The sequence below is a fragment of the Acomys minous genome, assembly GCF_964271855.1.
Source record: "Acomys minous genome assembly, chromosome: 3".
Taxonomy (NCBI): Eukaryota; Metazoa; Chordata; class Mammalia; order Rodentia; family Muridae; genus Acomys; species Acomys minous.
Window position 1 is genome coordinate 127,770,384 of NC_140485.1, and position 17,100 is coordinate 127,787,483.

The 17,100-nt window shown below is 38.8% G+C and overlaps 1 protein-coding gene across 5 annotated transcripts in view; it reads left to right on the top strand.

The window, feature by feature from the left end:
* The window catches only part of GRM1 (glutamate metabotropic receptor 1), a 379,329-nt gene that overhangs the window by 196,431 nt on the left and 165,798 nt on the right, over positions 1-17,100 (top strand). The gene's annotated exons all lie outside the window — the stretch shown is intronic.

Sequence of the window (17,100 nt, forward strand, 5' to 3'; positions counted from 1 at the left end):
TTGATCATTTACAGCTATCTATTCCTTTTGAGTGTGTTTGCTTCCTTTTCCCCTACTGTTTTCAGGTGTTGTTAAGTTGCTAGTGTGAGAGATCTCCAATTTATTTATGAAGGCACTTAGTTCTAGGAATTTTCCTCCTAGAACTGCTTTCATTGTGTTTAATCAGTTTGGGTATGTTGTGCCTTCATTTTCATAGAATTTTAGGAAGTCTTTAATTTCTCTCTCTGTTTCTTCCCTGGCCCAGTGGTCATTGAGCAAAGAGTTGTTCAATTTCCATGTGTGTGTAGGCCTTTTGTTATTTCTGTTGCTATTGAAGTCCTGCTTTAATCCATGATAATCTGATAAAATAAAGAGGTTATTTCAATTTTCTTGTATAGATTGAGGCTTTCTCTGTGACCAACTACATGGCCAATTTTGGAGAAGACTCTGTGAGGTGCTGAGAAGAAGGTATATTCTTTTGTGTTTGGGTGAAACTTTCTGTAGACATCTGTTTGGTCTATGTGATTCATGACATGTTAGTTTAATTATTTCTCCATTTATTTCCTGTCTCAATTATGTGTCCTTTAGTGAGAGTGGGATGTTGGAATCTTCCCCTGTTCACATGTACAGATCAATGTGTGATTTAAGTTTCAGTAATGTTTCTTTTACAAATGTGCATACCCTTGTATTTGGGGCATAGATGTTCAGAATTGAGATGTCATCTTGGTGCATTTTTTCCTTAATGAGAATAAAGTGTCTTTCCCCATCTCTTTTGGTTAATTTTGGTTTGAAAGTCTATTTTATTAGATGTTAGAATGTCTACTCCAGCTTTCTTCCTGGGTCTGTTTGCTTTGAAAACTTCTTTTTTCCAGCCCTTTACTCTGATGTAATGGCTGTCTTTTTTGGTGATGTATTTTTCTTTTATGAGCAGGATGATGGGCCTTGTTTATGTAGCCATTCTGTTAGCCCATGTCTTTTTATTATGGAATTGATCCACTGATATTGAGAGATATTAATGACCACTTATTGCAAGTTTCTGTTATTTTGATGTTGATGGGCTAGTGTGTTTGTGTGTTTCTCTACTTTTTGTTTGGCTGCAGTGGAGTTATTTATTTCCTGTTTTTCTTGGCTAACTACCTTCCCTTGCTTGGAGTTTTCCTTCTAGTATCTTCTGTAGGTTTGGGTTTGTGCATAGATATTCTTTAAATTTGGTTTTGTCATGGAATATTCTGTTTTCTTCAGCTATGTTGATTGAAAGCTTTTTTTCTGGGTATAGTAGTCAGGGATGACATCTGTGGTCTCTTAAAGTCTGCAAGACATCTGCCCAGACCCTTCTGGCTTTTAGAATCTCTGTTGAGAAGTCAGGTATGATTCTGACAGGTTTGCCTTTATATGTTACTTGGCCTTTTCCCCTTGAAGCTTTTGATATTGTTTTTTCTTTGTTCTATAAATTTAGTGTTTTGATTATTCTGTGGTGAAAGGAATTTCTTTTTTGGACTAATATATTTGGTGTTCTGTAGGCCTCTTGCGTGTTTATAGGCATCTCTTTCTTTAGGTTGGGAATATTTTCTTCTATGAATTTGTTGAAAATTTTCTGGGCCTTGGAGCTGAGAATCTTCTGCTTCTTCTATTCCTATTAATCCTATGTTTCATCTTTTCATAGTGTCCTTATTTTCCTGGATGTTTTGTGTCAAGAATTTTTATATGTACCATTTTCTTTGATAGATCTACTAATTTCTTTATTATATCTTCTACATTCTGAGATTCCTCCATCTCTTGTATTCTGTTCGTGATTGTTACCTCTGTGGTTCCTATTTTCTTCCCTAAGTTTTCCATATCCAGAATTTTCTCAGTTTGTGTTTATTGTTTTGATTTACACTTCCAGGTCTTGAGCCATTTTATTCATTTTCTTCACCTGTTTGTTTGTATTTTCCTGCCTTTCTTTAAGTGATTTATTCATTTCCTCTTTAAAGGCTTCTATCTGTTTGATTGTCCTGTGTTTCTTTAAATGGTTTATTCCTTCTCTCTTTAGGACCTCTATCATCTCCATAAGCATAGGTTTAAGGTCATTTTCTTGTGTTTCATCTGTGTTAGGGTTTCCAGGGCTGCTTGCAGTGGTATAAAACTGGGTTCTGGTGATGCCATATTGCCTGGGCTTTTGTTGATTGTGTTCTTATGTGGGCCTTTCGCCATCTGGCTGTCTCTGGCATTTTCTGTTTGTTCCTTGTGCTTGCTGGATTTCTAGAGGGTATGGAAAGAGTTCTGAGTAGGAGGCTGGATGTTTTTGTCGTAGCTCTTCTTGGGATGGTGGCTATTGTTTTGGACTGAAGGCTGGATCTCAGGAAATAGCAAACAGTTCTCCTCACGTGACTATTTCCCAGTTGGACCTACAGTCAGGGAATTGGAGTGGGCGGGTCTAGCCTGTATGATCTTGAGGACTGGTAGATCTCCTTAGGAACCTGGGAGCCCTCTTCTCACAGGGGAAGCTCATAGAGTCAGCCACCCCACCCCTCACTTGTTGCTCTGAAGTCACTGAGCTCCAGTTCCTAGACACCACGTGCTGGGCGCTGCCATCTTGGAGCAAGGTCTTATATGCTCCTGAGGTCTATTCAGATGCTGTGCATGCTGGGTGTCTGATATGATTATTTGTAAATGGATACAATTATAAAAAAATACAAGGAAGGGTGTTTTATTTATTTTAAAAAATATTTTATTAATTTATTCATATTACATCTCAATTGCTATCCCATCCCTTGTATTGTTTCATTCCTCCCTCCCTCCCGCTTTCCTACTACTCCCCTCTCGTATGTCTGTGACTGAGGGGCACCTCCTCCCCCTGTATATGTTCATAGGGTATCAAGTCTCTTCTTGGTAACCTGCTATCCTTCCTCTGAGTGTCACCAGGCTTCCCCATCAAGGGGACGTGGTCCAAAATGGGGCACCAGAGTTCACATGAAAGCCAGACCCCACTCTCCACTCAATGGTGGAGAATGTCCTGTCCATTGGCTAGATCTGGTAGGGGTTTGAAGTTTACTGCTTATATCATCCTTGGCTGGTGCCATAGTTTGAGCACGACCCAGATCCGTGCATCATAATGTTCTTCTTGTAGGTTCTAGGACCCTCTGGATCCTTCTGTTTCCCCATTCTCCCGTGCTTCTCTCACCTAAAGAAAGAAGGGTGTTTTATGGTACATGAAACAGAGATCAAAGTGATCTCATTGTCTTAGAATGATTCTCTTTAGCTTCATAGAAACCCTTTTCTGACAGGTTTTATTTACCACTCACAAACACCATACTGAAGTCTCCTTTGCTTCTAGTCTTACATTTGCAATCTTTGAGTATGTTATACACATTCTCATATCTTTCTTATGTACTATACCAATGGCCACCCATGTTTAATATAAGAGGTTTTTTTTGCATTTTTCACATGACAAAGATAACAATTACCATTCTGATTTTGAGGGATGAACAGAAAGGATAGCTTCCTAACATAATGTGAAATCTAGTTTTAAGATCAATAAGGAAAAAACCAGTATCTTCATTGTTTATGAATAATTTTGTCTTACAAAAATCCAGCTGTGTTTCCATAGAAACCTCATTGGCCCAGATATGATGTCATCACCCAACAAAAGCTAGAATTCAACCACTCTATTACAAATTGTTAATACAAGTAAACATTGACTCATCTAATTATTGGGTACAGATAACATTTTCTCAAGTGCTTTACTATAAAGAGGGTTTTTTGTAAGTCTATTAAATATGATTGGCCTATAATTAAATATCAGAGAGAGGTGAGGCATTGGCTGAAATGGCAAAATTAACTCTTTAAAAATATAGCAAAAAACTTCTGGAAATATAACTTAATGAAAAATTACCTTAATGATATTTGAAAATCTAAGCACAATACTCACTAAATAAACCCCACGTATCCCATTTTAGTAACAGAAGGGGTTTTATGTCCATAATGTTCAGAGGGTAGAATTGAGAAGACATGCTATGAAGCAACTTTTCATTTTTGTCTCCAACTCTCTCTATCTAAGCTTATAGTAAAGGGCATTCGTTTTCTTTTATCTTTAAATGACATCCAGTTCTCATGACATAGATAATAAAGCAGTCATTCTTTCACTTTTCTCCACCAAAGACTCTTTTTTCACAATCTGGTTTAGAGTATTAGCAGATTGCTTCGGGCTTTGATACAGCTTAAAGCTTCTGTGTTTTCTTGTGAGGCATCTGATGAAGACAGGAGGGGGCAGTTGTTGTGTGGAGCAGCACCTTGACAGTGTTTTCTGTAGACAGCACTATCTTCTCAAACTCTGGCTCTTGCTTTCAGGGGGCATAGGGAGGGAAAACAGTCAGAAGAATAGCTCAGGTCTCACCGGCCTGACACTGGTTAGTCTCAGTTGGAATGTCACCAGGGCTCAACACTGGTTTTATTCTTGCTATCTTTTTGTGGTCTTAAGAGATAGTCTTTATCCTCCAAACACAGCTTCTCCAGCTAATTGCTTGTCTCTGCATCACCTAGCACATCTGGATATACTTCTAATTTCTTTCTACTAACATCTCCACATACTAGGAAGACTTAAGTAAATCCAAGTCTTGGGTCTATAAAGATGGCTCCACAGTTAAGAACACTTGCTGCTCCAGCAGAGGAGCAGAGGCCCATCCCCAGCATTCATCCAGACAGTTCCCAACTGTCTGTAACTCTGGCTTCAATGTTTCTAATGCTTTCTTTTTACCTCCATAGGTACCCTCACACTCAAATGTACCATCACACACAGAGGAAAAAAACACACACAGAGACACACAGACACACAGACAGACAACACACAGAGACACAGATACACAGACAGACAACATAGACGCACAGACAACACACACACACACACACACACACACACACACACACACACACACACACACAGTAAATAAGAAAAGAAAGCCCCAGCCTTGTTTTCCATCTTCATGCCCACATGTAGTGCACAGAAGCCCTGGTGCCTTTGAGTCACGATGAGTAGGAGTGCAGCCCTTTTGTTGTCCTCCCTCACTCTCAGCTGCAGCTTTTTACCTGTTGATGCCTCAGACCCTGTGCCCAACCGATGCAGAGACAGACAACAAGCTTTCCTATAGCTCCCTGAAGCCCACTTACTAGTTTAAGAGAACAATCTGGAAGAGAGGAGGGAGGTCTGAAGTGTAATAGTATTCAGCGACCTGTTCCCTTTGCTGCTCAGCCTTCTATTTCCCACTCACTTCTACCATATCCAACTTCTGATGAGAGAGAGAGAGAGAGAGAGAGAGAGAGAGAGAGAGAGAGAGAGAGAGAGAGAGAGAGAGAGAGAAGGGGGAGCAGAAGAGAGAGGCAGACATAGAGAGAAACAAGGAGAGAAAAAGAGAGAGAGTCAGGGACACACACACACAGAGAAAGAGAGAGAGAGAGAAAGAGAGAGAGAGAGAGAGAGAGAGAGAGAGAGAGAGAGAGAGAGAGAGAGACAGACAGACAGACAGACAGACAGACAGAGACAGACAGAAACAGAGACAGAGACACACACAGAAAACTAATTTTAACAACTCTTTTTAAAAAACGCCTTACATGGTATGTCTTATTTTTAGCATTCTTTAGTATTTATAATTGTTTTTTGAGATGGCAATAGAAATAACTTACCATATTAAAATCCAGGTACAGTAGTCATTAATATCCATCTTATTAAAAAAAAACAAATTGTATTCTAATAATAAGTTAACCCTCTTATTTAATAGAAAAATGAAAACTGTGTAATAGAAAGCGTCTATATTTGAACTTTGTACTTTTAGATGATATATTAGAGTGTTAGATTCTCATCAAAATATAAAGTTACCTGCACATAGCAAAGCAAATGGATACCATGAACTCCGCCCTACACATAGCCCCACACTCTGGAGTATATAGGCAGCACAAATTGGATTCAGTGGATTATATATAAAAAAGGATATATAAGGCTTGGATGAGATAGGAGGCATTGTATGTGCTTATAAAATTCTCAAGAAAAGTAATTAAAATATTGTATCTAGATGTGGATGAATGACAATTTTAAGGTATATAATGTATCAATAAATATAAATGAGAAGTGTCAGATATGAGTAAACAGCTGAATTTGCTTCTTTTGTCTGGATGACTTAAGTAGGTATCGGGCTTGCATCTTGTACGGTGTGCCCTTCACTTTTATTTGCTTCCAAATGTCTTGTGGTAACCCTGACTAAATATTCTTGGAACCTCAGCACTCAGGAGGCTGAGGCAGGCGATGAAGGGCAGCCCGGACTGCACAGTAAGATGCCATCTCTAAAACATAGCGGCAAATATAACTGCACTTTGAAGGAAGACTCTGTAGTTATGATGCTCTCCGGGGTCTCAAGTGCTTCGAGGGCGAGTTCTGATTTATTTCAGCCAATTAGTGAAATGGCATCCTATCTGCTTGCTTGACTCTGGGATAAGGACATAAGGCAAAACTTGGGCCGATGAGGTGAAAGGATATATTTCCCGGTGACTTTGGAGCAAACTTTGCTTCCTGTCTTTGAAGAGAGCAACTCTGAAGGGCTGTCTCTTTCTGTGATGAGCATAAGTGTAGACATTTTTAGGCAAGTGTACAGAAATCCAAAAAGCCAGTTTAAAATTATAACCACACTGTAAGGAACAGAAAGGAGACGAAAAAGAAACAAGAATTATGGTGGTCTCTTTGGGGGTGCTGCAGGAACACATCAGAGTCGGCGTGTCCTTTGGGATCTGCAGTTTTCTGAGCAGCAGATACCTGTTCTGAAGGAAGGGCTTAGGGCATTCTTATTGGTGTTGTTGCTGGCAAAGAAAAGCATCTGGAAGGATTCAGAACATCATGTGTGCGTTGCTAGCTATCTGACTACTGCGAATATAATTGGGTGCTCATTATAACCACCGAGGGACCCGGGCTATCTTAATGAAGGAGGGGACTGTGTTTGTATTCTTGTCAATTATTTTCTATACAGTTGATCTCTAGGTGACGAGCAATTACTGCCCTTGCTGTTTTACTTTCACAGCCATGATTTAAAGTTCTCTGGTGGATGAGCTTGTGACATGGTCACCCATGATTCAAAGATAACTTTGCTGCTTGTCTCTGGCCAGATGGCCAGGCTCCTCTGCCTTCTTACCCTTAGCCTCTGCCACAGCATCTTCTATAGGATCTTTTCACTTCAAGATTGTACCATCCAGTCATGACTTGAATCCTGAGGAAAAAGGAAGCTCAAGCACTGAAAGAACATATTGAGACCACATACAAATAGCCCTCCAGAAACTTTCAGGAGAAGGTGTAAGTCATCTTAGTACTGTATTGATTTTATCCCTATGTTAATAGAATATTAGATGAGATACACCACAATACCAGTCATTTACATGAACTATCTTTTTAATATTTTCTTTTTCATATAAAAATAATAAAAAATTCAGTACGTAAAAATGAAAGGATTTTTATAAGATTAGCAATCTCTTTGATGATCCTTCCTTTGAGGGAGATGTGTTAGTGTTTGATGTTCACAGAGTAGAGTCTAAGGCAAATATTTGCTATCTGATGGCTTATAGGGGAGCTACTTCAAATAACTGAAGTGAGGAAACAAGAAAAGTAATACAGAGAAAGAGAAAAGTCAATAAAGTAAAATTCTTATAAACTCCTGGAGCTGTGTTAGCTGGCACCTTTAGAAGGACCACACAGAGCAGCCTAGCACCTGCCTCGCATCGCTAATTATAAAGTAGCCTCACGAATTATGGCTTTTCCATTTGGTGGAGACTTGCAGTCAGGGAGACAGTCACTAAGCATTACCCCTAAGTATCCCCTAAAATGTCCTCAGTTATTTTGTGTTCTTTATTTCGGGGACAAAGGCTACTGTTAAGGTAAATATAATTAATTATTATACTGATATTACTTTCAGCTAACATGGCCCTTCTCTAATTCGGCAAGGATCGCTTTGAAAGCCTCACAAAAAGATTGTGTAGAAATGTTTTGTATGCTTGGCAAACAAACAGAAACTCTAACCTTCCTACACATCACGGATGGCTCTTCTGTTTTTTACCTAGCAGAACAGAACACAGATAGGAATAAAACTTTGGCAGAAATATTATTCAACACAGATTGAATGAATGGACTTTCTCAAATCTGTAGGATGGATAATAACTACTTGCAGAGGATCAAAACAAGAACAATGCATTCTCTGATAGAAAGAAAATTTAAATAGGTTACACAGTATTGTTGGCTTGACATTCCTTTACTAACTACATAAGGATATATGCTCCTGTATATAGAAAAAGCATATCAGTATTGCACTCAATAGAAAGTCACATGGAGACTGAAGCTTCCCAGCACCATTGATAGGAAAAACTCACACTGACACTTTGTTATCATATCTACCATTTATGGTTTATACAAGCTCATGGCTTATAGTCTATGAGTTTTGATTACTCTGGGTCACCAGAATGACTAAGTAGGCACAGATACCTACCTTCAAAAGTGAGGATCTCAGCCAGATCACGGGGTTCCACATGATGGAAGGTGAGAAAAGGCTCCTGCAAGCTGTTCTCTGACTTCCAACCTCATGCCATGGGAGCATTTTTAAAAAAATAAAATATATAGCGGGACAAACCTATCAGTATAGTATTTCATGTGTGTGTGTTTGTATATGTGTTTGTGTGTGTGGTGTGTTTGTATGTGTGTTTGTGTCTGGGTGTATGGTGTGTTTCTATGTGTGTTTGTGTGGTGTGTGTGTGTGTTTGTGTATGTGTGGTGTGCTTGTGTATGGTGTGCATGTGATGTGTTTGTGTGTGTGTGTTATATGTGTTTGTATGGTATGTGTACATTTTGCTAGAGATCAAATGATGAGCTGCACCCCACAATCCATTTTTAATTTTCACATCTACATACAGGAACTATGACATCTTAGCGGAGTTGTTGGAGATCTAATTAGCACTATGGACAAATCTATGAATTTTTAATATGCTATTAACCTATAGTGCTTCACTGTAGTCAATTTCAGTTAGATAGTGTCTGAAAAAAAGATACAGCAGCTGAAATAACTGAAGTACAGCATCTAGGGACAACATCTTATTAAGAAGTTACTTTATAATGAAGTTATAAATTGTCATTTAGTTTGGTGGCAATGAATACATACGTTTACAAGGCAATTCATTCAGTTGCACAAGGCATTTGTAGAATCTCAGACTCCAGAGATCTGTACTTCTTAATTAGAAATGTTTTTTCTTTCTTTCTTTTTTTTTTCTGTAGAATGAGGCTGAGAATTGAAGCATTTATCATGAACGTTTTCTCTGACATTTTTCTCTCCTGTAGTCAACCATGCAAATTTTTAGGTCTTTAAATATTTGCAAATACATGGCAAGAGTTGGTTGAAACCCAAAACTAATATCTGGTTTCGCTTGCCTCACATATATAGTCTCTATTTTGGCTGGAGTAGATTGGTAATCGATCAGGGACTTGCTTGCTTCTTAAAACTTCAATGATGTAATGACAGGTCCGCTCAGAGGAAAATGGAGTTAGAGCTCAGTCACAGGATTACTGCACCAAAGCCTCTCTTGATGTGTCTGATACTAAACAAATGGTCTAGCAGGCGTGTATGGTCTTGACTTTTGTGACTTCTCCAGTTAATCATTTCATCATTTATAAACACATTTGGGCTGTATTGTGTATCAGTCTCAGACTCTACACACTCTATTGTGGCGCATTCACAGTGTCTTCAGCTCTGCACACACACACACACACACACACACACACACACACACACACACACACACTCATGTGCACATATGCAAGCACACACGAATGCACATACACATGGAGATTATAAAGAACTGAATTTCACCTGGAACAGCTCAGGCTAAGTGGTGTTTTGTGTTATCTACTAGATTTCAAGTTTAACACCCTGGATCTAGAGTTAAAGGTAGTTTTCAGATACCCGAGATGGGTGCTGGGAACTGAACTCAGGTCATTTGGAAAAACAGTTCAAGTTCTTAACTCCTGAGCAGGGTTACAGCTATCTTTATTTTAATTTCTGTCTGCTAACTCAGAAAATGGATGAGCTGTTTAGAAATTGGAAAACAGTAAGTTTTTATATAGGGCAGTATATTATTATTGTATATGTAACTATTATTATAAGCTTATCCATGTTAAATATATTTTAGTAAAAGTACTTTATTTTAAAAATTGTTTTTAATTTTGATATTAGGAAGTTTAAATTCCTATGACAATATTGTATAATGATGAAGTTATATATATTTTTGTATATTTATATGAGACTGGGCATTGAACTCTGGGCTTCATGCATTCTACTACTTTGATAAATCATCAGTCCAAATGCGTGATTTTTAGAAAATCAACTATTTCACATACAAAATACAGTGTGATAATTCTCATTGACAACAATGTCTCACATAAAGGTATCATAGCCTTTAATTATTCAATTTCAAATGTTAAATTGAATTTAGTGTAATTTAAGAGGCAGATATTTCTTGTGGGTACTTTGTATTGTGTGCATCTCAGAAAGGATTTTACTCTATTGGTAGGATTTGCAGACACACAGCACTATTTCCTCTCCTGACAGTTAAGCCTGCCCTGGCACAGAGCTCTCCTGTCTGAAGCTAGTGCCTTTGTTCAATGACACTCCTATTTTAAACACAGAGAGAAATGTTCTTTATCCTCCCACAGAGAGAAATGTTGCAAAGAAGTGTTACCAGATAAGTGTAGAGGCAGAGTCTTAAATGGCCCTTCATTTGTCCAGTACATTTTTGAGCTTGCTTCTGAAGTCTTTTGTTAATATCTCAGCAACATAATAATTTTCAAGAAAACACCTTTCAGCGAAACACAGTAAGTCAGATTCTATTGGTGGCCTTCAAAAGTCGGTCAGATATGCTATTAACAACTGTGTGTGAACTTTGACATCTTAAAACTGCAGCTTGGAAGTGTATGGCACGTACATAGAAAGTCCCTGGAAAGGACCGTGTCACAAATGAAGGTGTGACAACTCACGGGGCTTAGCAACTTTGGGCATCACTGTCTGTTCATAAGATTGAAAGTATGCTTCATGTGGATGCTGTATTAGTTCAGTGGCTTCTGCAACTCGGATATCCACACATTCAAAGACATTCTATGTTGGCTAAAGAGACAGAGCAGAGTGGAGCAGGCAGGAGAGGGTAAAGAACTGAATTTCCCCTGGAACATTTCAGAGTAAGCAAGATCCTATTTGGTTTTTACCCACTATGTTCCTAAATTTGGCTTTGAACAAACAAAGGAGTGTGTGTGTGTGTGTGTGTGTGTGTGTGTGTGTGTGTGTGTGTGTGTGTGTGTGTGAGCATGTGGAGATCAGGTATCAATGTCAGTTGTCTTTCTCTGTATCTTTCCACCTTATCATTTTGAGACATAGTCTCTCTCTCAACCTGGAACTCAGGAATTTGGCTAGACTGACTGACTGACCAGCAGGCTCCAGGGTTCTCTGTGTCGCCATCCTCCCAGCACTGGGCTTACATGTGGAAACTGCTGCATCTTGCTTTTGCATGGGTGCTGGGTCTCTGCATGAGCCTTATGCTTGCACAGCAAACTTTCTATTGCCCGAGTCATATCACCAGCACACTCTCCCGCACCAGCATGATGCTCCCTGGTATTTCATCAGGTCTAGTGTACAGAGGCTGAAAAATGTTTGCACCTTGTACTTTTTTTTTCTCCTTTATTAATTTTGTTACATCTCAATGGTTATCCCATCCCTTGTATCCTCCCATTCTTCCCTCCCTCCCATTTTCCTCTTACTCCCCTCCCCTATGACTGTTCCTGAGGGGGATTACCTCCCCCTGTATATGTTCATAGGGTATCAAGTCTCTTCTTAGTAACCTGCTGTCCTTCCTCTGAGTGCCACCAGGTCTCCCCCTCCAGGGGACATGGTCAAATATGTGGCACCAGAGTATGTGAGAAAGTAATATCCCACTCTCCACTCTACTGTGGAGAGTGTTCTGTCCATTGGCTAGATCTGGGTAGGGGTTTAAGGTTTACCGCCTATATTGACCTTGGCTGGTGCCTTAGTTTGAGTGGGACCCCTGTGCCCAAATCTGCCTATCATAATGTTCTACTTGTAGGCTGCTAGGACCCTCTGGATCCTTCTACTTTGCCATTCTCCCATGCTTCTCTCATCTAGAGTCCCACTAGAATGTCCTTCCCTCTGTCTCAGTTTCCTGGTAAGTGAAGGCTTTCATGGGACACGCTCCTTGGGCTAATATGCAGATATAAGTGAGTTGCACCTTGTACTTAACAATTTACATAAATTGTTCCCTTCTAAGCACCTAAAATTAAAGTAAAATAAAAATTTAATAGTGTGCTAGGGAAACTCACAGACTGGGGGAAAGCATTTTGAAAAGACACATTTGGTAAAGAGCTGTTATACCAAATAAGCAAGAAGCGATTTAATATTTAACAGTAGGAAAGCAACCTGAATAAAATATGGCCTGAAAATCTTGACCAAGACCAACTCCTTAGATGACAAACAAGGGTATAAATGTTTTGTATCATATACCACTAGGAAAAGGGAAATTAAAACAACGAGACTCACTCCCGTTCTTATAGAGTGTGCAGATGCCCAGTGAGACACTGACGGGAAGGGCTGTAAGGGTGCTGGGAGCAGCAGCCAGACTCAGGTGTTGCCATGGGGGTGAAAACAGCCCCTGTGAGACTGAACACATTTTGGCACTAAATCCTTGGTATTTATCCAGAGGAGGCTAAGACAGAGCCAAATAAAACCTGCACATGGCTGTTTAGAGTAGTTTCACTCACAATTAAAAATATCTGAATGCAAAGCAGGATGTCCTTCACATGTGAATCGACGGTAAACTATGTATTTCCAAACAAGAGGATATTATTCATTATAAAATGATTAAATGAATAAAACAAATGATCTATCCAGACATGAAGAGGCATGGAGGGAACTTGTACACACATTAAGAGTGATGGAAGTCAGTATGAAAGCCTGCATACTGACGGGTTCCTACTGTGTGGCATTCTGGAGATGCCAGAGCTAAAGAGAAATGGAAAATGTCAGTGTGTACCAAGGAGTAGAATCAGGCAGGGACAAATAGGCAAAACACAAAGGCTTCTTACGACTCTCCTTCCAGAAGGTGTCACTATGTAGACTAGTGCCATCAGATTACGAACCCATCAATAGAAAATCAGTTGAAGAAGCCAGAGCCCTCATGACCCTCCGAACACTGGAAACCAAGCCTTCAACACACGAGTTCCCGAGGGATATTTCCTATACAAACTGTAAGGATAATTAGTTATCTTCATTCTGGTAATGTCACATGCTTCTCTCAACCCGATTTTACCTTCCTCTCCTAGTTTCTGACAGTTCTTCGTATGTTTCAGTCGTGAGTGTCATTGAAAGTTTCTTCTGCATCCATGGAAATAGATAGCCAAATATTCGCTTTTTTAAACTGATGTGGTAGGTTACGTTAGTCAGTATGGGAACAGTTGCTTTGAATTTTCACATTACACCCTTCATTGGACAGGATATATTATCCTGTTAAAATACATTGTATTTCATTTCCTTGCATGTGTGGATGTTTCATATCTCAGCTCTGAGGGAGCTGGCTAAGTGGTTTTGTTTCTTGCAATGGCTCTTGGGTATTCTTGAAATATCACCATGATATTGGTGCTATTTCGTACAAGCCTGGGGAGAATTCACTGACAAAGTCATCTGAGGCTGGAGCTTTCTTTACTGGGAGATCATTGATTACAAATCAAATTTCTTTTACTAGAAGTGGAAAATAGATGTTATTTGTTGGACGAGGTTTGACAGCTTGGGTCTATATTAGTTTGTGGAGACACTGCAACAAAATGCGTAGCTTAGTGGATTAAACAGAAATCAGTGTCTTCACAATTTAAAGCACTTATGTCTAAGATCAAGATGTTCATGGGCTCATTTCATCTGAGGCCTCTCTCCTTGGCTTTTACATAATTATCTTCACCTCTTCTCAGGTGGTCATCACTCCATTTTCATTTGGGTGTGTCCCAGTACTATTAGCACACCAAGCATATTAAGCAATATATTCCTTCATGGATTAATATTTCTTCTGGACCTATGCCTAATATGGGGACTAGGACTTCACTATATGAATTTGGGAGGACAGAGATTAGGCCATAAAAATGTCACTCAGTCAGTTCTAGGTTTTCTGACTTATGGTGTTGTATATAACACCCCTTTTATTAAACATTTATATCTGTAGAGTCTATAGATGTACCTGTATATTCAATTAATTACTGTCAATTAAAATTACACTATGCAATGGAACATTAAACATTATTCTTCCGATCTTTCGTCCTCATTACTAAAAGAGCAGGTTGCCTTCCTTCCTTCCTTGCCTCATTTCAAGGCTCTGACAACTCTGATTATCTTCTCCTTAAAAATGAATATTTTGGACTTTCATATAAGTAAGAGAATGTGGTATGCATCTTCCTATGCCTGGCTTATCTCACTTCATGTCATGCTTTCCACTTCAATTTGTGACGCTGCAGAAGAACGACTTTTGTACCCTGATGACTAATATCCCATCTCCTGTCACCTCTGGTCACAATATTTTCTCTGTCCATTCATAGAGCAGTAGATATTTAGGTGGACTCTGTATCTTAGCTCCTGAAGATGATATTGAATTAGGCATGTGAGTGCATCAGATGTCACTTTGACATACTGATTTAAATGAGTTTGGGTGTACACCCCATGGTGAGAATGTTAGCTCAATAAAAGAGCTTGTTCTGCTCTGTGGAGAAAATCCATAATGGTTTCTATGGTGGCTACAGTAAAGTGTGTTCACAGCAAGTGTGCAGAGCTTCTCTCTCTTCATCCCTGCTGGATTTGTTCCTTTGTATCAGTTTGGATAATAGCCACTCTACCTCGGATGAAACAATGTCTCATAGTTTAATCCACATTTTCCTCATATTTAATAGTTTTCTACATAGTTGTGATCCATTGGCATATTACCTTTTGATAAATAAGTATACAGGTTTTCATCCTATCATTTTAGATTTTATTTTCTTTTTGACAAAGGCATCCATAACATCAATGGCATCCACTGGCGAAAGGGACTGTTTTTCTGTTGAGATGTGTCAGTAATTTATAGATCTTAAAAGTTAAAACCTAGTTGGATGAGCAGTTAGAAAATATCAATTCCACTACTTAGGCTGTGTCTTTAGATTTTGGATTCTTTTCTTTCATGAAAAGATTCTTTTCAGTTTTATATACCCATTTGTTCATTCTGCTTTTGTTTTCCATGCCTTTGGTGGCATAATCAAAACTTTCCCCAGAGCAATATTCTTATGCATTTCTTACATATTTTTATCATATTTCTGTAGTTCCACATATTACATTTAAGATTTTTGCTTCATTTTGAATGGAATTTTGTGTATAGTAGGAGACGTGAATATAATTTCTTTTTTCTCCATATGGATAGCAGGTTTTTGAACAACCATTTCTTTCTAAGCTATTATCGGATACTAGTGACACCTTTTCAAAAACCACTAGTTAACTGTAATATGTAGATTTATTCTGGAGCCTACTCCGTTCCATTAGCGTATGTGTCTGTCTTCAGGCCAGTATTGTGTTGCTGTTATTGATCTTGCTGTGTATCCTATATCTTCATGGTTCAATTTTAGGAGGTTATATGTGCTCAAAAGTGTGTACGCTGCTAGGCTTTTACATTCACACTCAAGTTTAGTTGTTTTATTCTAGTCCTTTATGGTCCTGTATTTCTATAAAGCCAATCGTAATGCTTTCATTTTCATACTTGATTTTATTTATTTGGTCTTATCTCTCTTTTCTCAGTTAATCGAGATAAAACAAATTTGTCAATTTTGTTTATGTTTTTAACAACTGATGATTTTATTGTTATATGCATACATTAATACATCAGTGCTCTAGTTGTTGTTATTTTTCTTTCTAATGCTAGATGAGGTTTGCATCTAATTTTTCCTCTCTCCCTCCTTCCAGCCTGTATCTTTCTCTGTCTCTCTCTCTCTGTTTTAGGCACTGACTACAAACTTCTTTCATTATTGCTTTTGCCGTTTCTCATAGTTTTCTGGTAAACTGTATTTTCCTACCCATTTGTTTCAACAAACTTCCAATTTTCATTGCAATTTCTTCATCCACTAGTCATTCATGAAAAAGCTATATATTCATGCATTTTCAAATTCTTATTGATTTTCAGTTTTATTCTAGTTTAGTTAGAAAAGATGTGTCCTATGATTTCAATCTTTTGACTTTATTAAATCTTGTCTATTTTTTTAGTCTCAGTTTGAAATCTCTTTAGCTAGCCATACCATTTAATATAAGGATGTAAACACTTTATACTCAAATCTGCTATTAGTAAGTAATGATTTAGTGATCTATACATTTATGTTTTCTTTTTAAAATAGTTGATTAATGTGTGTGTGTGTGTGTGTGTGTGTGTGTGTGTGTGTGTGTGTGTGTGTGTACTACCTGCAGAGACCAGAAGAGGGTGTTAGATCATCAGGAGCTGTTCACTGTGAGATGCCTAACATGGCCGCTGGGAACTGAACACAGGTCTTCTGGAAGCCGCAAAGCTATACCCTTTCTCTCTTGCTGTTTAGCTTCGTGGCTCAGTGGTTTTTCTGCACAGCTGAGGTTGCATTCACTTTTCTTGCTCTCTAGTGCATCTGTTTTACTGTTTAGTTTCATATCTTCACGTTTTTATTCTTCTTCTCTCACACATTACATCCTGACTACAGTTTTATCTCCTCCCACCAACCCCACCCCCCGCCGCACACACCCTCTTCCCTAGATCAACTCCTTCAGAAAAGAGCAGGAGATATCTACCGAACATGGCATAACAAGTTCTAATAAGATGAGGCATAAATCCTTATATCAAAGCTGGAGAAGATACCCCAGTAGGAGGAAAAGGGCCCCAAGAGCAGGCAAAAGAGTCAGACATACCTCTTCCCTCCCACTGTCAGAAGTTCCACAAGAGCACCGAGCTACACGCCCGTACCATGTATGCAGAGGACCTAGCTCAGACCCTTGTAGGCTCTGCGATTCGTTGTTGCTTCGGTCTCTGTGAGCCTGTAGGAGCCCT